The sequence below is a fragment of the Corvus brachyrhynchos genome, unplaced genomic scaffold (genome assembly GCF_000691975.1).
Source record: "Corvus brachyrhynchos isolate BGI_N302 unplaced genomic scaffold, ASM69197v1 scaffold87, whole genome shotgun sequence".
NCBI classification, from domain to species: domain Eukaryota; kingdom Metazoa; phylum Chordata; class Aves; order Passeriformes; family Corvidae; genus Corvus; species Corvus brachyrhynchos.
This window is the reverse complement of record NW_008239767.1, coordinates 316,834-344,054: the sequence shown is the minus strand read 5'-3', so window position 1 is coordinate 344,054 and position 27,221 is coordinate 316,834. Positions and strand designations below refer to the sequence as shown.

Sequence of the window (27,221 nt, the reverse complement as noted above, 5' to 3'; positions counted from 1 at the left end):
TGGACTGAACAAGGTTATTATGGAAGTGGTAAACAGACTGAACATCTCAAGGGTTGTCTTTTTACATTGTCAGTGGGAGAGGGGAGGAAGGTTGGGGGAGGAGGAGAGTTCTGAAGATGGTATAATTTTTTTTCCCTCTTTTAGGTCTGTTAATAAACTTCTTTATATTCTTTCAAGTTTGGTGCCTGCTTTGCATTTCTCCTAATTCTTATCTCACAGAAGATAAGCAGTAATGAGTATTTTGGACCAAACCACTACATGGCTACATGCAGCAGCCTTGTAAACAGCCTGCAGACACTTCTGCTTTTCTCTTGGCCCTGCAATTTAAGAAAAGCAAAGGTGTACCCAGCAAGGCCTTCAAAAATTGTGTATGTTAATTTCTTGTCTTTGTAATATACTTGTAAGGTTGGAGGCTCTAACCCTCTATCTCTTTCCTGTGTTCTGAGTACTCCACAGAAGAGCAGTTTATTCCAATTACCATCTGGCATAGCTGCTTGCTTAGCTTAAGTAGCAGAGCTTCATGTGTGGGCTTGGAGGTTCCCAGGTTCAGGCACTGAGATGCTTTGAGTAGAGAATTTTTTTACTCTGTTTTAGTTTGGGTCTGCCCAAGGATGAAAGAGACACATTACCCTCAGCACACTGTGAATCAGACCTTTGTCTAGAATATAGTATTTTTAGTGAAAAACATGAAGTTCTGTTACTTGAGCACCTCAGCAGAAAGACATTGAGACTAAAGCACTACATTACTGCCTTGGAGTATTTACAAAAGGGTGGTACAAGGCTCACTTGGGCTGCTGAACTTTGCAACCCTCATTGAATGGAAAATGGAGATGTGCAGTGTAGCTGCAAAGTAGATGCTATAACACATTGTAGCACCAGACAGTAATTGAGTCAGGGCAATGAGGAGAAACAAAAACTCAGTTAGCACTCTGCTTTTCCCCACCAGTAAATCAGCAGCTGATTTTGCCAGTATATTGCTCAAGTATATGCATACTACAGCAGTGTCCAAAAAGAGCATATAGAAAGAGAATATAGGTACAGCATAGGGTAGGAAATACCGTATGAATGTAGAAATAAGCCAACAGAAAAAGAAAAACATTCTTTGTGTTAAATTAGCTAAGAGCTAAGTCAGATGCTGTTTAATCAGTAAGTGAGCAATCCAACTTAACTCCTTTTTAAGGTAATTAATGATGGGAGACTTTTAATCCCACAGTTAAGTTCTGCGCAATATCTGAAACGTGGCTTGTTTCTTATCTGGTTTAGATGTCTTACACTCAGCTCACGGTGAACAAAGGAAAAAGTTTGAGCAAGAAAATTTATTCTTATTCTAATGTTAGTTTAGTGAATTTTTCAAGTATACCTTCCTAATGGGGCCAAACTCCAAATACATCTCATCCTTCACCCTTCAGAAGTTCATACACAAAGGCCCACCTAAGGCTCATGGTCACTCAGAAAAATACAGGATACATCTAGTTCCTTTCCTGTTCTCTCTCGCTGGTAACTCTCTCGGATACAATTCTTGACACTTATCATACTTCTTTTCTCATTTTTCTTAGCAGTACCTTTCCTTTTTAACAGTGATGCTAACCCAGGGTTAGGTTAGTACAGACAATATGCTTGTACTTCTTACTTGCAGGTGCATCACCAGTTCCTAGTGAAGTTCTACTGGAACTTAGCTTTTCTAGCATCCCTAGGTAGGTTATTGTAAAAAAGTTTCAAACTAAAACAACCTCTAGAAGAACCTCTATATCTTAAATCAACTTCTAAAATTAATTTCCAGAAATGTTGACAAACAAAACCTGACAAAGAGGTTTAGGCCAATTAAGTTATTTTATTTTGTTACTGTTGACTTTGATTACTTTGTTTTGTATAAAATACGTTAAATTTGAATATATTTTTAAAATCAAATAATAAAAAAGTTTTTTATTTTCAAAATAATGAGGCATCAAGAATTTGCAAACAAAAGTAAGAGAATGTCACTGAGCAATTACATTAAACCAAGCCCTTCCCCTGAGGTGGCTATGGGTTTGACTATTTAAAATTTTTGACAGAAAGGCTTCATAAAAAAATTTTCTTGATAGCTGTACTTTACACATTTTTGTAAGCATCCCTTCCCTTGATGCTTCCAAATACGACATCACCAAGCTACTAGTCAATAGTAAAGCTTAAAAGCAGGAAAAATTTCACAGAATCACATAATCAGAGAATGTGCTGAATTGGAAGAGACCCATGACCATCATCAAGTCCAGCTCCCGGACCTGCACAGGACCAGGTCCTAGAGTCACACCATGTGCCTGAGAGCATTGTCCAAATGCTTCTTCAACTCTGACAGGGTTCATGCTGTGACCGCTTCCCTGGGGAGCCTGTTCAGTGCCCAGCCACCCTCTGGGCAAAGAACCTTTTCCCAATATCCAACCTAAACCTCCCCTGACACAACTTCAGGCCCTTCCCTTGGGTCCTGTCACTGGTCACCAGAGAGAAGAGATCAGTGCCTGTCCCTCCTCTTCCCCTCATGAGGAAGTTGTAGATTGCAATGATGTCTCCCCCCAGCTGCTCCTTACGAGACTTCCTCTCAAGGGCTTTCACCATCTTTGTTGCCATCGTTCGGAGGCTCTCTAACAGTTTAATGTCTTTCTTACATTGTGGCACCCAAAACTGCCCCCAGCACTTGAGGTGAGGCAGCCCCAGTGCAGAGCAGAGCGGGACAATCCCCTCCCTTGCCCGGCTGGCGATGCTGTGCCTGATGCACCCCAGGACAGGGTTGGCCCTCCTGGCTGCCACGGCACTGCTCACTCATGTTCAACTTGCCATCAACCAGGACTCCCAGGTCCCTTTCCCTGGCACTGCTTTCTAGCATCTCATTCCCCAGTCTGTCCATACATCCAAGGTTGCCCCATCCCAGGTGCAGAATTCTGCACTTTCCCTTGTTCATACTGGATTATAGTGTTATACTCAAAAAGGCATAACATAAACCAATCCAGGCCATAAAAAAATGGAAACCTAAATCAGAGGGTGGAGCTGGCTGGGAAGATGTTATCTGTACATGCTGGTGTGGGCAAGGAACTAATGAACAGAGAGATTAAGGGCATTGTTCAGCAAAACCCTTAAGCACATGTATGAGTAATCCCACTGCTGCTCAGTATGGCATTACTGCCAAGAGGAAGGTCTGCAGCCCTTTGCGTTAATTCAGGACCCTGTTGACCTGCCCAAGGTCACACAGTAAATCTCAGATAATTCCAGGATTTAGACTCAAGCATCTTGTTTTCTACTGGCTTGCCTTGAAAAGAAATTCAGTGTCCACATTTCAGTTTAGGTTTATTACCATTTTTTGTGTTTCTGTTTAGAGATAGATAGATAGATAAATAGATAGAATAGATAGATAGATAGATAGATTGATTGATTGATTTTTAGATAAATATTCAGGATCTCCTCTCATCTCACCTTCAGTCTCCAACCCAGTATATCTGAAATCCAGCTGACATGAATTTCTCAAATAGGTGGAAAAAATTAACAAGAAAATAGTGTAATCATAGACATGAGGAAAAAAATGTGCTGTAATGTAGGTATGCACACAACATTTCACAAAATTGCCATGACTTACTTTCTGTGAGATCACCATATAAGTGAGTCTTCAGTAGCAACTGAAAAACTTTATATGTGTATATATAAGTATAAAAACAAGGTTTTGCTGAATGAAGTGGGGAAGCTTCTTTTAGAAGAAGAGAATGTCAGAGTAACATATCTTACAGATACAGCCTCAGCAGAGAATCATCAGGTTCTACAGGCCTGTTTTATAGGAAACAATATCTTGCAAAATCAGACTTTGCTATTTTGAAACTGACTTTGTTGTTAAGAGGTGGTTGCTTAATTTTTATGTTGAGCGAAGAAACTTACAGAGTTTAAACTGAACTTCATTAAGTTATCTTTCCTAAATTGCTTGTTTTCTGATGAAGATATATTGCAATGCCTTCACATTTAGGTCATTTTCCATTAACAAGCCCATGCAAATTTAAAAGAGACTTTTATTTATTCAGCCTTCCTGAGCAGTTTTTAAGACAAGAGCCTAAAAATGACCATTGCTCCAAGTAATGGAGTCCCATGTACTGTACCAAGACCATTTGATCAAATGCTACAGGACAAATAACAATTTAGTTGAAGTCATGTAGAAGGCTTGCTTTTTCTCTTCTCATCTCACCTCTTTCTTTCAGACAAGAGAAGCTGCACAGGAAGTGAAGTTGTTCCTAATCCCTTGTCACAACTCTCAAAGCAAAGTTTAGATTCAAATGAAGTGATAAATAAATTTGTGATAGACAGAGGTTTGGTCATGAAGTGGAACTTGTTCAATTTTATAGCCAGGCTGACAATAGAGGAGAAAAAAATTGTGAGAGACCTGGAAATATGTTCGTCCTGCAGAAGAAGAGACTGAGGGGAGACATCATGGCAGTCTACAACTTCCTCGTGAGGGGAAGAGGAGGGACAGGCACTGATCTCTTCTCTGTTGGTAAACAGTGACAGGACCGAGGGAAGGGCCTGAAGTTGTGTCAGGGGAGGTTTAGGTTGGATATTGGGAAAAGGTTCTTTGCCCAGAGGGTGGTTGGGCACTGGAACAGGCTCCCCAGGGAAGTGGTCACAGCATGAATCCTGTCAGAGTTGAAGAAGCATTTGGACAATGCTCTCAGGCACATGGTGTGACTCTAGGACCTGGTCCTGTGCAGGTCTAAGAGCATGATAATCCTTGTGGGTCCCTTCCAACTCAGCAAATTCTGTCATTCTGTGGTTCTGAGAACCAGTTACACAGACAATGCTACCAAAGAAACCAAGAACCGTGAAAAGGACAGGATTCCGTAAGTTGCCATAGCTTTACATAACATACATTTATGTCTCCAAGGTCAGTAATATGAGAAAAAAAATCCTCCTTTAGGATATAAAGGCTGTCATCTTCTTAACAGCAGTGATTGAGAGATTTAGAAAGCCCTGTTGGCACAGCGTACACAGCAGGCTGCAGAGAAACCCTTCACTAGTAAACATTGCACATAGTGGTGAAAGCTCTCTATTTGACTTACTCAAAGAGCAAGGCTTCCCATTAGGCTTGCTCAAGAGTTCCTACAAATCATGTGATACTCCATTTGGGAGTCTGCCACTGAGCTTCATTTGTGTATGCATACATTATAGAATTATTATTGACCTTCACGCATGTTGGCTGACACTACCCATTACTAATGTTGTCAGGGACCTTTCACTGTAACACCTTGTTCACTAATTTTTTTAAGCTTGCAAAACTAAATGAGCAGAAATTTTTCAGTCCAGATGTTTGCCTGAGATCACGCTTTTATGGAGAGATTCCAGAATATTTCAGCTAGGAACCCATACAGAAAGAAAAAATTAAATGTTAAAAGCTGTTATCCTTTCTTACAGAAAGGCCTTACATTGGCCTCTGACTGCAAAAAGACCATGACATTTTTCTGGGCTGAGCTTTTTTATCAAGAATCGGTCTTTTGCCACTCTGTTGAAAATCACCCCACATGGCTTCAGTCAATGCCTCTGCAAAATTAGAGTTTGCTTAGGTAAGCCCAACAGAAATTTGCCAATGTTTCTGAGGTTTAAAAGAAAAGGTTCTGAAGATTTGTCTTTCCTAAGAGTGTTTGAAAGATCCCTGGAGCTGAAAGAAACTACATCCTCTGTGCTCAGGCAAAGAGGACCTTTCACTTTCCTTGCAAATCAACAAATTTACATCAGAAAGCTGGAACTTTTCATCCAAACAGAAACAATCCCTGAATTTTAACCAAAGAGGAGTGAAAAGAGGTAACAACTTTTGCTTCAGCACTACTTCTCTGCTTCCTAGGTATTCAATTTTCTGCAGGATAGCTACTCTGAATTTTTCATTTAGTTGGAAAGACATGGGCTGCTATTGATCATCAGCTTAATCAATTCATACAATCTGAACATCAGCTTGCAATACTGTCAGAATTTTGTGAAGCTCTATTAAATTAATAATACAATTATTTAAAAAATATGGATACTGCAGCAGCAACTATCAGTCCCTGTGGCTTTTCTTCTTGGCATCCTGTTTTTCCTCTTCCAAATGAAACTACTTTTGTTTACAGAAGTAGATTTCTAGCATATCATAAATAAACATATTTAAATCCTACCATCATCCAAGCAGCAGCTGCTCCTAAGAAGGCATGGGCTGTGGGATTTGAGTGCAAATCCAATTTAGTTCAGTCTCCAGTGGCCACTGCTCATAAAACTGAACATAATTTGTCGCAATTGGCAACTTCTACAGAAAGAAACTTGCAAGTTCCCCAGTTCTATAAAGTATACATCTGCTGTCAAAGTCTGCTTTCTGCCAGGGTAGAAGATGGTGAAAACAAGAATCAAATAGTTTTCCAATTCCTTCTTCAGGATGCAGGCATACTATATTATCCTTATTAAAGTTTACTGGGAAACATGAGCAATAGGAAAACCACTAGTTTAAATGCAGTCTGACACAACAATATTTAGGGTTTCCTTGAGAGTCCTGGAAGATTTAAAATAAATACTCAATTGCTGTGTTGTTGAATAAATTAGGATGGCTAAATATATCTGGAAAGGTATTTGATGAAAGTCAACACAGGTACATAGTAGTAAGTAAAATGAGCTGGTGACCATTCTCTGGTGCTGAGGCCAGTTGGCTCAGCAGAGCTGGTACCCTGCAACCAAACCTTTCTCCAACCCAGCACATGGTGGTTTCAGCACTACTTCCCACTACATGAACAACTAAAAGCACTACACTGCTCCAAAAGACATGCTTTGATATCCTTTGTGAGGATATTAGAAGGCAAAATAAAAACCCAAACCAAGGAGCACACTGACACCTCATCTTTTTGGAGACTTTAAATATTTACCTTGTTGTCTTAGTATAAACGCGAGTAAAAATTCCCAACCAGCATTTGGTTTGCTGAATAGTCTGCATTTTTGATATTGTCGTCTCTTTTCTAATGCAAGAGCCAGCCTTCCTCCATCAGGCATCAGGTGAAGTTCTCAGCAGTTACTCCCCAAAGACACTTGTACTTTAAATGACAGGAGTATCTTGGGGTAATCAACAGTGGTCTGGATGCTTCAAGACATGGAGCGTTGTCCACCTGTGTTCTTTGAAGCACAGCCTTGGTTTCAGGAAGCCTTTCCAAATGTATTACTCCCAAAGGAGTTCTCAGGAATAATTTCCAGAGCAAAAACAGGGCAAGCAAAAATTTTCCACTATGACATGGCTCCTTCTCAAAGAGCATAATAAAGGTAACTACAAGAGTGCACATTGGTTATGATTTGTTAGCCGAATGTAGCAATGTCTAACACAACCTCTCCGTGCACAAACATGACACCACGCAATATTGGCCCAGCAAAGGTCCTGCTAGATAGGTGTCTCTGTACCACTTTCCATTTCATGATGTAGATTTTCCCTGGAGGTGGCAACATTAGTAAGTTCTGCTTCCTTGTGGGCACTGGCAGAGGTACAGGGAGAAAAAAAACCTCTTAAGTCATTGAGGTTTACAGTATTTTTCCACCTATGTAGAAGGCAATTTCAGCAATTGCTGATTGTTTTTCAGGCAATTGCAGCAAGTAGCTTTGACCACTGAAATCAGGAGGGCAAGGACACAGGAGTAAGGACAAGCATTGCAGAGAAAGTGGAAAAAGACTTTGCATGGAAGCGATAACGCAGTCCCCTGCTGGGTAAGCTTCTTTACTCCCTTATCTAAGTTCAACTGCAATGTGACTGAAAGCAGGCCTCTTGTCTGCAGGCAAGGTTTTAGCTCCAGCCTGCCTCTTGTGTGATCTGCACTGTATCTGTGAGACCACTTGATTCTCCAGCACTATCCATGCCTACCCATTTGCCACAGATTCCTATTTTGAAAATCTTGCCAGTAGCATTGCCCTCCATGAAAAATCTCTAAGGAGTATTTTTGTCATTTACTAGTTTTAACGAATGCTTAAAGAACATTGTTTATACATTGTTTCCTGATAAAGCTGTTACAGGTTGGAGCAAACAGCTTCCAGTCTTGATATTCAAGCTATATAAAGAAAAATGTGAGTTGACTGTTACATGCTCGCATACATTTTATTGTGAAAAACAGCTATTCCACCTTTTTCACAAATTCTGTCTTGTCTGTTTGAAAAGAAAACACAGAACGGGTTAGGTAACTTTCAGGTTTCTTATTTGCCTCTAACTCGTCTCCAGTTCTCACAGAGTTGGTGAGAAATTTTATCTTTGGAACTGCAGAAGTATCAGCTTAAGAGGCTTTGGTCTGTTTTTCCACTACTCTTCAGTAGATATTCACGAAGGAAACCAAATTTTACTCTCACTTAATTCAACAGGCAGGATCCACAGTGAGCATTGATACAGTGTTAACAACGCTTTGAAACCAATTTTGGAAGTGCTTTTCCTTATTTTCTGATATCTGTAATAAAGATCTTAGATATTTTCTAGCAATTTGTCTCTCACTATTTAAGAAAAGGGATGCTATGGGGAGCAGACAAAAACTATGTCCTTTAAATATATATTGACCTGTTGTAGGCAAAATCCATTGCTATTTATTTGAGATATTTACTTTTCATTTATTTCATTATTTTCCACTCTCTCCACTTATCCTTCATGCTTCAGAGAATCATCTATGAAACAATACTTTGATGTTACCCAAAGGAATTCATATACAACTCTGCAGAAGTTGCTTAGCAAACATACCCCCTATATGTGAAAATTTTCAAAAACTGGAAGTCCTCCAAGAGAACATAATAAAACTGTTAAAGATTGCTAAGAAACAAAATAATTGTGAAATTCATTTCAAAGCATGAGAAAATTTGCTAAAACTTGAAAAAAGTGAATATACACTATTGTCCTATTAGACATTCCCAGGAAGTAAAAAACCCCACTGCTTTAGCCCTCTTCTAAAACCTCTCATCATGGCCTGTAGGTTTCCTCCTAAAACTTCACAGTAAACTAAAAAAACAAATATGGTCTACCAGAAAGAAACACGTTTGAGATGTATCTAAGAGTGCTTGAAAATGGCATATTTACACATTATTAGGATACGGATTTGGAGAAATTTAGTGTCTTCAGTAGATCATAATATTACAGGCATTCAAATTTATATTTAGTACAAGGTTAATAGCTAAATTAAAGTTGGTAGTACAAATTAAGTCATGTATTTACACGTTTTTGTGAGGCTGCTGCCTAAACAAAAACATTGGTTATGATATAACCAATGAAGAGCTGCAACTCAGATGAAGACTTTAGGAAGGTAAAAGTAATACCAGCCTTCAAGAGAGATTGAAGAGAAAGCATCATACAATATACATATCTTTTTCTCTTAATATAGCAGTTTAGAGTATATTGAGTTGAATTATCAGTAAGCAAGCAAAAACTCATTGAGTTGTGTTTCTTAAACTGTGCAAAATGATGATGGATAAATCCTTCCAGGCAACTATGATTAGTTCTTATGATAAAATTAAACATACATGTTGGGGTCCCTCCCCCGCCGTGTAGCCCTGGGAGAGGGGCCCTGAGGGCACAGACACGGGGCTTCCCTGCCCCTGCTCAGCCTCGTTCCCGTTGGTTGGTTTGTGTTCCCTGCGCAGGCAGAAGGACCCTTGGTCCCGTGACTGGAACAGTTCCTCGGCAGAGCTCCGGCCATGCGGCTGGAGAAATAAACATCTCTCTGAAACAGCTATCAAGAATCTGTCTGTCCATATATATTTCCTTTCCACGGGACTCCTGGTTTGATATATGCGTGTTGCAGGATCCCCACTGCAACAAATGGTGGAGAATTGTGAGCAGAACATTCAATTCACCAGGGAGCTGCTTTCTCTTGTTTACTTTATGAAATCAGCATTCTCACTCAAAAAATATTCATTATTCCAAAGTGTTTCTCTGTCCATTTATACAGTAAGTCTTCCCTGTGTTCTGTTCAGTTTTTGGTTCTCTTTCCTAATCTTTTTTTTTTTTTTGCATTTTCTCTTCTTTATCAACGTTTTTAATCTCTGATCTCCCTACCTCAATCAAAAGAATTATTCTCATTCTTAACGCATGCACGTATTGATGGCTCTCCTTTGTTTTTATCATAATTTCTTGGTTCCCACTCCATCAAATGGAATATTAGATAAAATTTCCTGTTGCAGCTTGTATGACACACAGCTGAACTGATAATATTTATTTAAATTAAAGTACATTATTTTTTACTCTAATATTCTTTTTTTACTTTTAAATGTTTCTGACTTCTCAGAAGAAGAAGACAAATTTGCTGTCCTTGCAAGCGCCTTTCTGGGCAGGCTGATCCCAGCAAGGCTTCAGAGTAGAGATTTCTAGCAAGAAATTCTCACATCAGAATCTGCCATATTGCAACTTTTTTCCCTTATTCAAGCTGATTGGGACATTTTCTTTGCTTGTCATACTCCATTCTTTTCTGATAAGATTCCCAAAGGAAATTAAAGCAGAAACAATGGATAAAGTAAAACCAAGACCTCAAGTTATGAGAGTTGCCTACTAAACAATGCAACTGAATCCCTGTTTAAAAAGCATTGAATATAAGAATCTCAGTAATATGACTCATTACAGAGTATAAAGATGACATTTTCCACAAGCCTGAGTGTGCAGGAACTCCTATCATTTTATGTGTCTCAGTCTGACTGATTAAGACTCACAGTGAGTCTTAATCCCAGCTATTTATCATTTATATAGATATAAGAAGGAATTAAGTAACCCTAGATCAAGTTTTAGATTCCTAGTTTAGGAAGAGATATTTCTTCATTCTTTTTATCACTGGCATCAAGATTGAAGGAAACATTTTTTAAATAAATAATAATACTATTTCTGTTTAATATTGAAATAGTTTGAAGTACTCTAAAATTATAAAAGTATACTTCTATTTCAAATACCCCAAAGCAACAAATACTTACAGAGCTTAACCAAGAAAAAATATCTAGTTTGAAACCCACAAAAATGCACTCTGCAACTAATATGAAGAAAAGTACAAATACAAAAAACCCCACAAAGCTATGCTTTTAATCAAGTCCATTGTCTTTTCAATCAGACATAGACTCTAGTGTACTGTACTGTTTCCTAGGAAAAAAAAATGCAAACTCATTATTCTGTGAAATCCTGCGTATTCAGTTAACTTCACATTCTCTAATAGTTAATCTAAATTTACCAGGACTGCTCACAAAACATGAAGTTAAGGTCTGATATTAATCTTTACAGTATCAAGGTAAACATCTGCAACTGTGGACAGCCACATTCTCTTAAGTTGATCCTGTGTCCTTTGCTTCCCCTCCATCCTGTCAGTGGATGTGTAGTACAGTCACACTGGCCTTTGCTGTAAACAGAAAAAGACATTTCAGAACAAAATGGTTTTCCTTGGTATTTCCCAGGGGGCAAAGACACTAAATTACACATTCATTCAGTTTCTCTTTACACAACCAATGAAAACACCTACCACAAATCCTGGTAGATTGTTGCAATGTTGCAACATTGGATGTTGGGGTCCCTCCCCCGCCGTGTAGCCCTGGGAGAGGGGCCCTGAGGGCACAGACACGGGGTTTCCCTGCCCCTGCTCAGCCTCGTTCCCATTGGTTGGTTTGTGTTCCCCTGCGCGGGCAGAAGGACCCTTGGTCCCGTGACTGGAACAGTTCCTCGGCAGAGCTCCGGCCATGCGGCTGGAGAAATAAACATCTCTCTGAAACAGCTATCAAGAATCTGTCTGTCCATATATATTTCCTTTCCACGGGACTCCTGGTTTGATATATGCGTGTTGCAGTATCCCCACTGCAACACATACACTTACTGCTATGTGGAGCATTTGTCTACTGATCAAAGTAGACAGTGATTAGGGAGCAAATATTGATAGAATAGATATAAAGGATTTGATTGTTAAGTACTGATACTGGAGGAAAACACTTTTTCCCCATATTAGATCATCTTAGCTGAAACTTTTATTTCAATATTGCTTCAATAGTAAAAAAAGGTAAACTTCAAACTTGCAAAAGGCTAAGATTTATTGGAAAGTAGTTGTGGATCTGAGTAGTCACAATGTGCACAGAAATTTGCCGTAATCAGATGTTGAACCTATTGAAGATTTGTTTACTAATGATATAGCAACATGATGAAATTGTGCCTTCTTTTATGAAAACAAATGTAGAGTAGCTTGTCAGCACAAACAAATGGTACATGGAGTTGAAATTATCTTGGTAGAAAATGCCCCAAAAAAGCTACAACAACTAATTTCTTTCCCATTTTTCTGTTTGAATTCTTTTTCCAAATCATTTGGCATATTGCTTTCTGCTCTGTGAAGTTTGACCTTTAAAGCTCCAAGAATGAATATTGCTTGTTTGTAATTTTTTTAAAATAAATTTAATCAAGTCTTGATCATTTGCACTTGAATAATCATTTATTATTAGTTCTGTGAAAATGAATGGTTTAATCTGAACAGAAATTGAGAGCAAAGGTCTTGCCTGTAGATCTTGTCTTTTAAATTTTTTTTTAACTTTCTAGAAAACTCTGAATACTCACAACAGAAAGCCTCCTGAATATGTTGGCCAGATTAATGTCCTCCCTAATACCAGATATTTTTCCCTTCTTCTTGTAGGTGGGCATTTAAATTATTAATCTTTCTGTTTTCCAGTCTGTGCTTAATCTATTGATCTATGCACTTCTGAGATTATTTGCTTTAGAGTTGCCTGCAATTCTGAAAAAGACAATGCTGTTTTGTCATTAAGTGCCTCTCCGCTCTTCTCTCTTGCCTGTTTGTCTATGAATTCCTAGCCAGAAAAGTTTTAGAAATTTCAAGTAATATTCCAGCTGTGTTCAAAGGTCTAGTGATAGTTAATAGGAGCCATTTTATGCTAACACAAGATGAACTCCCTCTCTGTTTAATGATTATGTTTTTAATATTTGTAAGCAAGGACATAGAAAATTTCTTTCCTTCAGGACCATCAGAACCCTGACTTTCCTGTGACACCTTGATTTTATTCTCTATCACTCATAGGACATAGACAATAGCTCCATAAAATCCTCAACTTCATGTCATGTACCATTAAGCTACTTACTGGCAGAATCTTATTTTTCCATACTCTTGCTCCTAACATAATGCAAGTACTAGAGTAAAGCTGTTTAGTTTTGTGTTAATAATTGTTTCTAACTGCTTATCCATAGGTTTAATTTTCCCCTTCACTAGATGGGTGTATTCCAGTGAATGCACTAGTGTCAAACAAGAACCTGAGAAGAATAAAGTCTTTTTTTTTTATCCTAAATGGAGACACGTTTGTATGCATATCATAGGCACAGACAGAAGCAGAGGTGAGCTAAATTTGATTAGAAAAAAATCTAGTCTGTCATGATTGGGTCCAGGCAATGATAGTATTCAAAACAAGAGTATAATGAAAATAATCAAATTTGTATTCCTTCTCTGCAGCAGTGTCACTGGCTTTGGATTCCAGAAGCGTTGTAAATCTGTGGTCTCCAAGGTGAACCACAATGCAGCTGCAGAGTCACCTGACAGACAGCTTGCATTGTAGCATCATCAGTTGCTGGTCTGTTAAATGAGATATTGCTTTACAGTAATGAAAAGGGCCTCAAAGTAAAATAAAACAGCAGTACAGAGAGGAATAAAGACACTTTAAAGAGTTTCTTTGAATACACAATGGTTGTGGCTATCTGATAATAAACAAAAAAATCTTCCAACCACAAAATAGAAATTGGTGGGTTTTGGTAGAACACTGATTGGCAGAGAGGAAAAATCTTACCATTACAGCAACACATTTCCTAACACTGCATTACATATTAATTAAAACTAATATTGCTTGCATTAAGGACTTCAACTCATCACTAAGTTTCCTGGCAGAAACTCTCTCTTGGTTTCAGAAAGACATTCACATCTTTCCTGACAATGTTCAATAAACATAGGCTGAGGTTGATAAAGATTTTTTTTTTTGTTTTTTCTCCACCATGCAGTCTATCCTTTTGCAAGACATAATTGCAAGACATCATTCAATTTATCTAGAGATCCAAAGATTGAAGCTTCATTTAAATGATACACAGACAAAATGTCTTTTGAATCTAGGTGCTTATGATGTGACCATCCTGGATCTGGGTTTCCCCTGCCTTGTCAGCAGCATTTCGATGCAGGCTCACATTCAGCACACTCCCTGGCTTCAGCAGGTTGTATCCTCTATATCCGGAAAGCCTGGCTCAGTTGGTATACCTGTGGCTCTTCAGGAGAGGCTGCATTTTGTGGCTTAGCTGTACTCTTCTATAAACAGGGAAGCCATTAATAAGACAAACCAGCTTCTTGAGGAAAACAAGTTGTGGCACCCAAGGTAAGAAAAGAAATTTAGACATATGATAGAACAGGACAGGCAATAGGGAGGAAATCTCCCAGGAACAGCAAGTAGCAAGTAATGTTGAAAATAAGAGTGATCTACCTTTTTTTATTACTATTTTTAAACTGCAATAAGAAGGTAATGCACAACTATCATGGACTGAGAAAGGAAGATCAGTAGTTATAGTAAGACTCACTATTTTTGAGAGTATCTTAGAGCTGAAAAGCAAAACAAGAGCAACAAAATGTTCATTGCCAGTAAAAATTTCTTGACTAAGGATTTTATGTCAGAAGAATTATCAGATTCTTTCATTACAGTCATCATATTCATTGCTTTCAAATATCAAATATTTTTCATAATCATGAACATTTGAAAAGTTTTTCACCTTTCACTGATGATTTTTGCTGCTCATGAGTACTTCTGGATGTGTCCTTGCCCCTCAGACATCTTTTCTGTTTTTAATGACAGGCAGGTATCTGTCTTCCTTTTGATCTGACATAGCCTTTTTCTTCCACAATGTTACCAGATATTTATTATTTCCTGTCTCTATATTTAATATAATGATTTACCTTTCTGCTAGAATAAAGAACATTTTGTGAAGAACAATCAGGAAGATATAAATTTTGCTTCTTGTTTGCTCATTTATACTTTCATTTGGTAATAGAGTTTGCTCTAAGTAAGCAAGAAAGAACAAAGGCGTTGAAAAGGAAGGTTCTTGTAGCACCTAGGAGTACCTGCTAATTGGTTTGCTTCTTAGGATCCTATTTCTTAATCAGAACATTTACACTCACTCTACCCATCCTATATGTGTTTGGGGGGGTTGTCTTTTTTTTTTTTTAAGCAACATTTTTACTATGCAGAAAGAATGCCAAAATTGTCTCTCTTTGTCAAGCTTCCCATTGGCAAGTGATGTCTAGCTACTTCCCAGGAAGCAGGGCCTCAGCACGTGTAGCACTTTCTCCAGAAGGCAAATGCTGGGATTAATGAATGCTCCCCCTTCATCCTCCTTCCCTTATCTTTTATATTCGAGCTGATGTTGTATGGTTTGGAATATCCCTTTAGTCAATTTTGGTCATCTGGCCTGGTTGTGACTCCTCCCAGGATCTTGCCCACCCCCAGCCCCTTGATGGGGGAAAAGAAAGTTGGAGAAAGAACACTGATGCTGTACCAGCACAGCTCAGCAATAGCCAAAACACTGGTGGGTTATCAACACCTTTCCAGTTATCCATGCAGAGTACAGCCCAGGGAGGGCTGTTGTGGGAAAATGAACTTCAGCTTGCCCAGATCCAATACAGTCATCTTTGAAGCCCTCTGGTGGACCCACACCAGGAGCTCCACGTCTCTCTTGTACTGAGGAGCATACAGTATGCTACGCTTGAAAAAAATTATAATACAAACTTTTGTATAATCACAGAATGCAAGATTGAAATATATTGTATTGTTTGTATGTAAAGCATTCAAACCCATTAAAAAAAAAGGTAGAATTTTTTTATTTGTGTTTATTTGATTTTGCAATCTGAACAGCACATTGCTATATGGTAATACAGAAATTTATCTACTAGGTTTGAAGAATAAGTACAGTAACTACATGAGATAACTGTAGCAGCCACCTGACATATAACCATGGTAGTATTTGCATTTGCAATTGATACAAACTGTGCTTTTGCTTCCATCTGAATTCATTTTTTGAGCACAGAAGTATCTGAAAGCATGACTTGGATATTCTAAAAGTACAGTAAAATTGTATGTTAATTTTGAAGGATAATGGTAAATAGTTAAGCCATTGGGTAATCATTTGAGAAAATGTTCTAAATCATCTTGTCCATCCCAGCAGTGCAGCTTTTCAGTTCCTCCAACTCCTGCAATTAACCTGCCCCTGCTTCCCTTCCACTGGTGAGTTTCTGGACACTGCAAGGTATCATAATCCAGCATGTGAAATTTCTTTTATTTATGAGTTTCATATACTCATCCAAAAAAGCACAAGTATGTAGTTTTCCCTCAGTACCTTTGCTGTCATTTGGAATGAAGAATGGCTGTGTATAATTGTTAGCAGTTATTTCAGGTAATTCAATTTGTGAAAATGAATATAATTTTCTTTCTGGCTCATGTTCTTGTTCACTGTGTCTCTTTCTTACAGGACTGTTCATTTCTCTAAAGGCAGTTCATTTCTATAACTGAGAGACTTTATAAACAGTCACAGACATAATTTTAATTACTTTAACAACATAAGAACAAGATCAATACATCACAGTAGGCAGAAATGCTATCTAACCTTTGAGCTTGTCTTGACAACATTTAATGTCAGCATGCAGCTGGAGAAGGACCAAGCTCTGGTGCTTTTATTCACTCTTGGCAAATGCTGGAAGAGTCTTAATGAAGGTGAAAGATGTATGTCCTCTAATGCACAGGGCTGAATGCACACCACGATGCCTCACCTTCATAAGCAAACTTCGATGGTTTGTTACATGATTAATGGTGGTTTTTTTCTCAGAAAAACACTAGTCAAAGAATCCCAGTCATCAGCAACAACAGCACACCAGACCACAGACACTACTCTGCTGAAAAGACACGGCTGGTACTTATGGCAATACCTGTTTTGTGAATCCAAAAGTCAATTCCAAGCCCTTCAGGTCAGGTGTATACTCCACAGATGAGAGCAGGCAGAAACCAAACCTGTGCCTAGGAAGGAAATGGCACTCTCCTATCCCCATGGCTGGAAGATTAGCTACCAGAGTCCAAAACCACTGAAAAAGCTCTGTCCACCCAGTCTTGCAGCTAAGCTGAGAGTTTGGAAGGAGGGAAAGGATAGGAACAAGCAGCACTTCGACAACAAGGAATTGGCCATCTGAACCGAGACAAGGCGCAAAGAAAAGATAGCACAGCTTCTTCTCTAGGAACCACAGGGATGCAGCATTTCATGGATATTTGGCCTAAGTCCACCACTCTTTCACCCATATATTACACATTATCCCAACTTTTAGGGGAGCACATAAGTCCCATATCCATTTCCATTTCTTAGTGGAAAAACAGTGCAATGAAACTCCTATTTGCAGATGAATATTTGCTTAAGTATTAAAAAAACCCCACACTCCAAGGTTCAGAATTATATAAAACTACAGGAGGCTTATTTTGTCCCTTTAACAAAATTAATATAATTTGCAGCTCTTGTTGCTCTATGCCAATTTCCAGTTTTTCTATTGCTCAAATAATTTTCCATATCAAAACTAGGGCACACATTGTTACGATGCTAAACATGTCAACGTATTTCTGCAAAATTTACATTTCTAAGGCAAAATGAAGCCTCATAATATCTAAGTTTTTTGCAGAGCAAAAAATGCACTCCGAATCTTTGCAATTATGTACAATATTCCTGAAATACAAATTAATAATTTTTGCAGGTGAGATTTTCTTAAAATTAATTACCAAAATAGTTAGAAAAAAGAAATATGGTTACATTTTTTACCAAGAGGATTTTAATTTCTAGGATTTCTTGAGTTCAGAAAGGATCCTTGCTAACTTGCAAGCCATTGTGTACCCCAGAGGTACTCTGATGTGATGCTGTACACACTCTCAACCACCTCCCAGATGAAAGAAAGGTCTGTATTTTCTTGTGTATATTCAACTGAGTAATTTGGTCCTGTAATTAGTCAGGGTTCATTTGAATGACAGAAGTAGCCAAAAGGACTGACATTTCCTTGATACTTTATTCTAGCCATTTGGTTTTCACCTCTAACCAGTGACACAGCATGACTCTGATTCCAGGAGGGAAGAGAAGAAAAAAAGCACTTGTCAGTCATTTTGTTAATAATACCCCTGAGCTTTTATACACATTTTTCTACATAAAATTTACCACAACATTTTTATTAGATTATGATTGCTTCCACTGCAGACACTTTTAGCTCTTTTGTGACACTACAGCAAGCTGTGCTGTGTTAGGCTCCTGTTTTAGCAGGGTCATCACCTGAAATCACTTCAGACAGAAATTATTCACTATCTGTTCTCAGTGATTCCAGGTTTTCAAATGTATTTTACTGGCATCATGCTTGTAGTATTCCGAGCAAGTCAAATATGGAAGTGTTTGTTTCTGCTTTTGTAGTGCAGAAATATCAGGTTTCACTCACCCTTGCCCAATGCATGTTCAAAGTTTTATACACTTAACAGACAGAAAACTGGTTGTGTATTTGTCAAAAGCTTTGATGGTTAAAGATTAAATACGTCTTGCAGTCACATAAATCTCCATGTACTCAGTTTTCACAAGTAATAATTATGTACAAAATTACCTGCCACCTTCAACATCTGGCTGGAACAAGGATAAAATACTTTACTGAGTGATATCAATTACCCTTAGCTTCTTGCTTAACATGACTTAGCTCTTCCTTAACTCAATAGGGTGGAGACTTGATGCTTCCGTTAAATAATGTAAAATCCATTCAGGGAGACATTCTGGTTTGTTGACCCATCTTAAATCAGCATATGCCTTCTTTGTTAGACCAGGCTTTGAGTGCAGAACTTGGCAGCTTGAAAAACAAGACAGTGAAGAACCATGTCTACATTAGTTATTAAATACCCGATGTAGTGCAAAGAAGCATTTGCCCAGTGGCTTCAAGACAGGAACTGGGAGAGGAAAAACTACTTAAAAAACACCTACTGGAATGAGAGTTATTTGTCTTCTGCTTTTCATCAACATTTTGTTCTTTCAGGCAATTTTTTAAAAGATGCCGTAAGCTCAAGTGACCTATTGAAAAGTTCTAAACTGCCTTAAGTAGGAAGATTTATTAGGCTCATGATTGACAGATGGTAAAAATTCTCAAAAGGATTTATGGAGCACGAGAGCCTTTGGTCTCCAAGAACTCCTTATATTAGATCTAACATGTCAAGGGTACAAACTGCAAAGAAGGAAAATCTTTGAAGATTTTAATAAAAAGAAAAAAGGTCCTAAATTGGAGCACTGAATGAATGAGTCTGGACAACACTGCAAAACAATGGGGAAAGAAAGACACAGTACACAAAAAGAACTTCTGTACATTGTGCAGTGTTCACTGCTCCAATGTCCAACATGCAACATTTTGCCTTTGCAGATGAATCTGGAGATGTGTTGAAGATACACTCCAAACTTTATCACAGGAAGAGAGATACAGAGACTTTAACATAAGAGGGTGTGTTCCTGGTGTTCCTGGCTCTCTCCAGGAAGTAAATACTTGAGGTTTCCCAGACATGAAATAGGACATCTAAGTATCCTCTTCACAAAGCAAGTCAAGTCTTTAATTCAAAGACTTCGCCCTTTACCCACCTGGTTTTTTTTCATCTCATGTGTATGAAACCTTCAGTTTTCTACTTATCTCAAGCAGATATTTTCAAGCATTTCATCTTTATGGAGGATACAATAATTTCAGAATATGGGGAATACCTATTTGTTGACTCATGGAAACTATTTCCACCCTCACAGTAAGGAAATTATTAAATGCTGCTACTCCACAATTCATGCATATGGCTCTCTTCATGTCAGTAATTCTGGTAGAAATCAGATACATTGTAGGTGAGCATCTCACCTAACTTCAGTGTTCTAGAAATTATACTTTTATTTGAAAAAATCTTGAATATGACATAGTGCAACTTACCAGCAGTACAGTGTTCTGCAGTCCTCACTAAGTGATTCAAACAAGAAAGGCAAATTTCTTTGGTCTTCTATCAGCAACTGGAAATACCAAACATAAGAATGTGAATCATCCTTTCTCTCTCTTCCTCCACTCTTATCAATGATATATCTTTAGCATTTTGATGCACTTTCACGCAGCAATTTCCTATGGGCCACAAATGAGAGGTCGGAAGTGGTCATCAGCTGTTTGCATCTGCGGCGAATGGATCCTAGCCAACATCCTGGTACAAAAACCATTAATTCTCAGCAAAGAGTAAATTATAAAATGCCTAGAGAATTACAGAGAGGTGTTACCACTGCTACATTTTCTGCAAGCATTCCACTGATTTCTGTCTTTTTCCTAGCTCTCTCTAGACAAGTAGCATAGAAACTCTTTGTCCATGAGTAAAGAAAATACATAAACTGAGAACAGGTGGGTTTTTTAAAATGAAAGAGGCAAAATCCCTGCAGATTTTATTTTTTTCTCTGTGCGCTGGTATCAAAGCATAAATATACAGGCAGAAAAGCTTAATTATGTATGACTGTTTCAATCCCCTTAAAGGTCTTTGTTGCTTCCAAGGCAGTGATTTTTGTTAAAAGCTAGTGACTGAGCTAGAAGCCAAAGGCCATGTAAACTGCTTATCTATTGATTAGTTAGTAGAAAGTGCACAATTGCAAAGACTGAATCGGTTTTGTAAGGAGGCACCTTGAGTTTAACAATAAATGTCAAGTGTAATTTGGGACTAAAAACAAAGAATTGAGTGGCTGCCTTTAGATACAATCTGACAGCTCAAACACATTTGTCAAACCAGAGGGAGCCTAATAAGTTATTCAGGCAAATGTGACATTATCCAGCACAGAAATATGCTGGAAATGGTTCACTTTGTTTCTACATACAAATGTTTTCTGTACTTCACTGATAGTCACTGGCAAATAGTGTGGCAAACCTCTCTTTTATTCATATCTCCTATTTTTTTTATTCTTGAAATTATACTCCATGCTTGGTATGATGAAATCATTCTTTGCAATTGAAATATGCAGAATATTACAGTACTTCTTACTATACAGACAGTTATTGTGTAAAATTGCAGCAGCCAAAAGTTAAGGCTTCAATGTGTATCTTACCATCTTTTTTCTTCTAAAGACTTCATTTTTCTTACATATGTTTCAGTTTAATGGCTGATCAAAATAATGATGCTGGTAATTAATTTCAAAGTGCATCTACTCTTCACCTCCTGCCACATACTGTTAATTCACGTGTCTTTCCAGTCACCTCTGTCAAAATAGACAAACATTTACTTTTATTGATAAGTATTATGACACCATATGTGCTATCCCTGTGGTGCTTCTATTCCACAAATCATGTTGGAGCTGTACAACGGGTCTTATCCACTCTTGGAACTCTAAGTTAAGATGTCTGTTGCTTGGTGGGTATGGAAATTGTTGTGACAGTTACAAGGCTAATACCACTTAATAGAGTACATAATGTTACATGTTTTGATATGTCATTCTGCACCATTATGTTACAACAAAACCATTGAAAATTTAGGTGATCAGCTTTTGCTTGACCTTGTGCAAACCTCAAACATACATGCCTCGATTTCGTCTCATTAATAAGCACTGCTTATGGCAGTAATTTGGGTGGAAATTATGGCTGTTGCATGGCTGCACTAATTCAGCTTTCTATTGTGAGAAAGAAATGCTTGGATTTGGTAAGATATTTTACAAATACAAAGCATCATTTTAGATACCTAGAAACCTCCTTGCAATTATTACATGCTCAAGTACCTAATTTTTAATTTCAGCTCTGTACAGTCTTGCTGTATTTCCCTCCATTATGAACTGAGGGATAGCCAACTCAAAATCCCTATTTATCAGCCTGAGGCAAAGCAAGAGGACTTTCACTTCCACAGCATAGATTCACACCTCAAGTTACTTTCAGGTCCTGTGTAGTCCTTTGCTGTTTGCCCTGGTGACACTTCACTTCTCCCTCCCTCCCTCCTACCAGGTGCTTCTGGAACTGCCTGTTCTCCTACTGCAAGGTCCAGGCCTGCATCTCCTGGAGGAGATGGCCAATAGGGTGATGGGAAATAAAGGGGCTGTGGTTGGGCCAGTGCAGGTCAGAAGGCAAAGTGACAGTTTTCTAACATCTGCTACCAAAGCAGCATCCTGCTGCATTGCTTTACAGCTACAAGGTTGAAGCTGAGAAACTGGAACTATGGCCTCGTCCTGCTCCCATGACCAGGACTGCAGAGTGCCTTACAGCTCCAGGCATTTTTCTCTTCTTGTGCCCAGGGGCCTGAAATTCCAGCATCATGAACTTGGTTTGGAAGACATCAAGCACCTCTAGTCCTACCAAGTCATTAAGAGCTGTGACCATTATCCTACCACTCCTCAGATGGCCTAGTTACTACAGATGGGCAAAATAAAAAGTTGGTCTTAAGAGCAAGCATGTTAGGAAGCAGGATTCAGTTCATGTGCTATGACTCCCCATCTCATGCCTCTTTTGCAAGGTCTCGTATTTCTTTCTGATCTTGAGGCTAAAGGCAGAGATTTCAGTAGCAGCAGTAGAAGAAAATGATCTCATGGAGGATTCCAGCTACTAGATTTGTGCAGGCTCAAATCAAGAATTGCTATGGAAAGGCAATACAGCAGCAAGGATAGGTATAATAAAAGATGTTTTCTAGGCTGATATTGATCACCATCATCATTCCTTCTTGCTTTTGTTTCTATTCAAATGAATTCTAGCCATTTCAATCATATAGACTTGATTTCTCTCTGGATTCATTTCTTCTCCTTCCACTCAGATGGGTTTATTATGCAATAGCATTGCAATGAGTGCTAGGTGGGAAGTAATGATTCATTTAATTATTTGTTTGGCTTTGATATAATAGCTTTCTAGAATTTGCTTTGGAACACAACATTTCTCAAGAGTGTTAGCAATTATTTTAAGAATGCAATCCAGTGGGTACTCAGATGGGCTGGACTAGTAAAATATGAACAAAAGCTCAGAAACAGTGAACAACCATTTGCATTGTTTAAATATTAAAAAAAGTAAGCAGCTCTTTCTGTCCTTCTCTCACCATGGAAAAAGAAAAATAAAGACCATTATTTATCTAAATTAAAAGCAAAAAAATTCCCAAATACCTCACTCAGTACATACAATTTTAAAATCATAGAATCATAGAATAATTTGAGTTAGAAGTGACCTTTAAAGGTCGTCTAGTTCAATCCCCCTGCAATGAGAAGGGACAAAACAAAAAAGGGGCCTATTTCATATGTCAGCTGTTGATTTCAATGTTAGGGCTGACTTTACCTAGGAAGTTTCAATTGCAGTCTTTCTGAGGCAGCAGCAGAAAAGCAGTGTGCCACTCCTGTGCAATTCTGACTAGAACTTCTAGCAGCCTCATAGAAAAGCTAGCAGAAAGGTGATAAAGCCCACTATGTTGGAATCATGAACAAAATGAAAAGCAGAATCTCTCTTACATGTATTTCTAGTCCTTCCAGCAAGAAGCAGGCAACCTCTCAGAATACAAAATGACAGCACTGCTCCTTGCAGAGCCAGCACTGCATCTTTGTAGGGATTATCCCTGGTTACTGTACTCGCTGGGGTGTGAGAAACCCACTTTGGACCCAACTTCTGATTGTTTGCCTGTTTGGCAAGGAGGTCTTGGTCCCACTGTGTCAGATGTGAACACGTTAATATTCAGATGAATGGGCACAAAGTGCCGAGACTGTTTTCAGAGACACTGTCATATGGGGGCTGGGGGGGGGGCGCTGTTGATAATTATTGTGACAGGAGAACATCACTCTAAAAATGCTCTTCTTAAAACATTTTACTTTGTTCATGATGCTTAACACTTTATTTTCTCTGGAACAGTGGGAATGCCCTCAGATCTCCTCAGAAGGTCTTCACACTCTCTGCTCAAGACAGAAAGCAGACCGTGACCATATACATTAAGCATTATTCAAAATTTAATTGATAAAAAAGATGAATGTGTGGGTTTAGAGACAAAGAAAACATTTTTTTCCCAATAAAATAGCATGGATGATGGAAGCTATAACAATTTAAAACTGGATTAAAAATCAATAAACTTGCAAAATTATGTGCCAGAGAATAGGTAATAAAAAATGGTAATTTTACTTGATAATGTTTTTGGCCAAGTACTAAGTTTTAGAGACATAAGTTTGAAATAGCTTAAAATGGCTTTTAATTTAGAATAAGTCAGAACTACATTCATTACATTTTCTTCAGTACAAGAGATCATTATTTTAAAAAGACTGCAATTGTTTTTCATTATGTGAAGAGAATAAGCTTCAGCAAGTGGAAAAGCTCTTGTGTAGCACAGGTAAAAGTCATAGAAAAATTTTCATACAGGAACCATATAATTGGTATTTGAAAGTAATAAAATAAGAAAGTGAAATTGTAAGAGAGTAAAATCATTCCATTCTCATCTGAAGAAAATAAATGTGTATGGGAAAAACACATGCTGTATCTGTGAGGATAATCTACCGTATTATTCTAGGAGTCAATTCTGTCAAGACCTTGTTATTCACAGTGTAGTACTTTTGTGAACATGAACAGTTTTTGCAGTTCCTGCTTGAAAATCAATGTGGACTTTTACTGCTTCAAGGACACTTCATGAAGCACTGGAAGCAGAGGATCATATCCTTCCTGTTGTGAACAATTTAATGTCTGGCTTCAACAGCAGCAGAGATCCCCACACTGATTATTTTTTTTTCTTTATTTAGTTTTATTTCTTTCTGTGTGTAAACATATTCTGCCATGTAACACTTTTGTATCTATGGTGATACCAGTTTAAGGTGAAAGGAAAAACAAGGTTTGGAGATGGAAGTATTTTTTTTACAACACCAACTGGCATATTTTTTAAAAGTAAGGGTTTTTCAGCCTCACAGTCCCTCCCTAAGGTCTTCATCACATTACAGCTGTTGCTTGAGTATGTAGTTATTAGTAATTTAAAAAACCCCAAAACCCACAATACAGTCCTTTTTAAATTTCTTCACATTTTACTAATAAAAAGTAAAATATAGAAGTTGAATTAGCAGTATTATCAATATATCACTTTTTAATTAGTTCTTCTCCCAAAGGATCATCCACTAAAACAATTTTAAAAAGAAGAAAAAAATAGGTGAAGCAACTAAGTGTAAACCTTCATAGTCCCTCTAGAGCATAAACTGTGATGTGAACTAAGGTGGACCTTCTCTATAACTATAACAACACATAAAAACTCCAAAATGAAAGCTGAAGTAGTTGGTTCTCTTTGCATGATGATATATTTGTTTAAGATAAGGGTACCACTCAGATTTGTAAAGCTTTTTAAAAAAATTTTAATTCTAAATGATCAATTTTATTTTTTAAACCTCCTATAAAAATATGTTAAAGAGAAACTGTTTTAAATAAATAATTTAAATTAAATTAATAATTTCATTTTCTCCAGGAAAAAAATTTAAATAAATGCCTAAACCTTTTCATCAATAAAGAAATGTATATTTAACATTTTAACAATGATAAAATGGTTTCACAATGAAATAAATTACAAATTCCTGTCTGCACCTGTTCATTTAAATCATTTTCAGCTAGCAATAGTTTCAATAAGTTCCATGGATCACACAAAGGCAATAACAGTGCTACATGAGACCTATAGACTTCACATGAATAAAACAGATAATATTGAAGAAAATCTGCTGTTGTTTTGCCTACACTTATTTACAAATTCTTCTAGAATTACTTTTAATATAAACAACCCCATTTCCAGACAGACTGAAATCACATCCATCCACAACTACTCTGGTGAGAGCAAAAGGCCACGAAAAGCCTTGGCCAGTCTTAGGCCAGAAATGACTTCTACTTCACAAAGATTGGAATAGTATACAACACCTAGCACAGCACTTCTCACTGCAGAACTGCACAGAGCACTGCAACCTGCATGGCTGCCTCTTGAGATGTTACCTAATCAGCCTTCCTTTCTTTAGGCATGAATGTTAAATTATACCCTAGTTCTGAGAAGCAGCTCTGGAAAACGCACACCACTTCCACTCTGGATCTCAAACCAAAAAAACTCGAAAAACCCGTTAAATACGTGCTTGAATGTCCTTATTTTAGGAAGATATTCTAGCAAGTATTTAAGTATGTGCTCAAGATGTTTACAGACAACTAAAGGTTTCAGTATTTTCAGTAGAACAGAGAATACTTGGAGCTGTAATCAACAAGATCTAATCTGAAGTTAGAGGTCCTTCTCAGGACTAGTGGGTAAAATGATATGATAATGATATAACTTTGATATTGAAGACTACTCATCTTTCTTCATTAGACAGCAGGGTCTTCTCTCCCATGATGCTCTGATTCAGGTGTGAAAAGTAGTGATGATGGAGTAAAACCATTCCATCCATTACCTACCTTTCCTCAGTCATAGGAGGTGCCTTGTCAAGAAGGGTAGATAAGACACTTAGCGTTCAGATGGCTAAACTAAGTGAAACTAATTTTTTCCTAAACAATGTGGGAATAATGTGCTTTCTATTTTCAGGTTTATCTGTTAAACTGTGAAAGCCAGAGTAGCCAATCAAAATTCAGAGATTATTCATTATAAACCTTAATTATGCAGCCATGGGGGAGTAAGTATACAAAAGACTTTAAAACACTAATTAACTCTCGGAAGTAAAAAATGAAATGTGACTGAATGCACATTATAATAAATGCAGGATAAATTATGCTGCAGTGACAGCTCAAACAAAAGACTCCTTTTTAAGTTAAAAAAAAAAAGGTGATTTCATATTTAAACTGAACTCTCACTTTTTGAATACTATGTTTGCAAAGGGAAATTAATATAGGATATGTAAGCTGCTCGTGAAATGTCCCGAGCTTATCTATTATTTTCTCCAGTTCAACACCTGCAAAATATCATGAATCTTTCATCTGATGAAAGTTTACTCACCTCTTGTTACCAAGAGGGGAAATCTATCTGGAGAATTTCAGGGTTTTCAGCTGCAGTAGAATAGTTCACGCTTATTCTTATTTTCCTATCTACCTACCCTGATTCCCACCCCCAACTGCACCCGAATTTTCCTGGTTTTTAATTTTTTTATTGAAATAAAAGGCATTGCTCTGAACTTCACCTCCAACATTTTGAAAAATTTCCCTTTACAATACCTATCCCACCGTTCATCATCTCCTACTTTCCTATCTCCTGGTTATGGAGGTTTAAGTTTTCATTGTAGCATTCCT

The 27,221-nt window shown here is 37.8% G+C and overlaps 1 long non-coding RNA gene across 2 annotated transcripts in view; it reads right to left on the bottom strand.

The window, feature by feature from the left end:
• Positions 1–27,221, bottom strand: part of LOC108448784 — an 80,544-nt gene that overhangs the window by 4,565 nt on the left and 48,758 nt on the right. Inside the window, exons 4-6 of one of the 2 annotated variants that reach the window (XR_001864802.1) lie at positions 21,104–21,253; positions 19,962–20,038; positions 18,353–18,860 (exon numbers count right to left, since the gene is read on the bottom strand). This is a non-coding gene — a long non-coding RNA (uncharacterized LOC108448784). Of the gene's footprint in view, positions 1–18,352; positions 18,861–19,961; positions 20,039–21,103; positions 21,254–27,221 lie in introns of those variants that run through there. The other variant, XR_001864803.1, reaches the window with a different exon arrangement.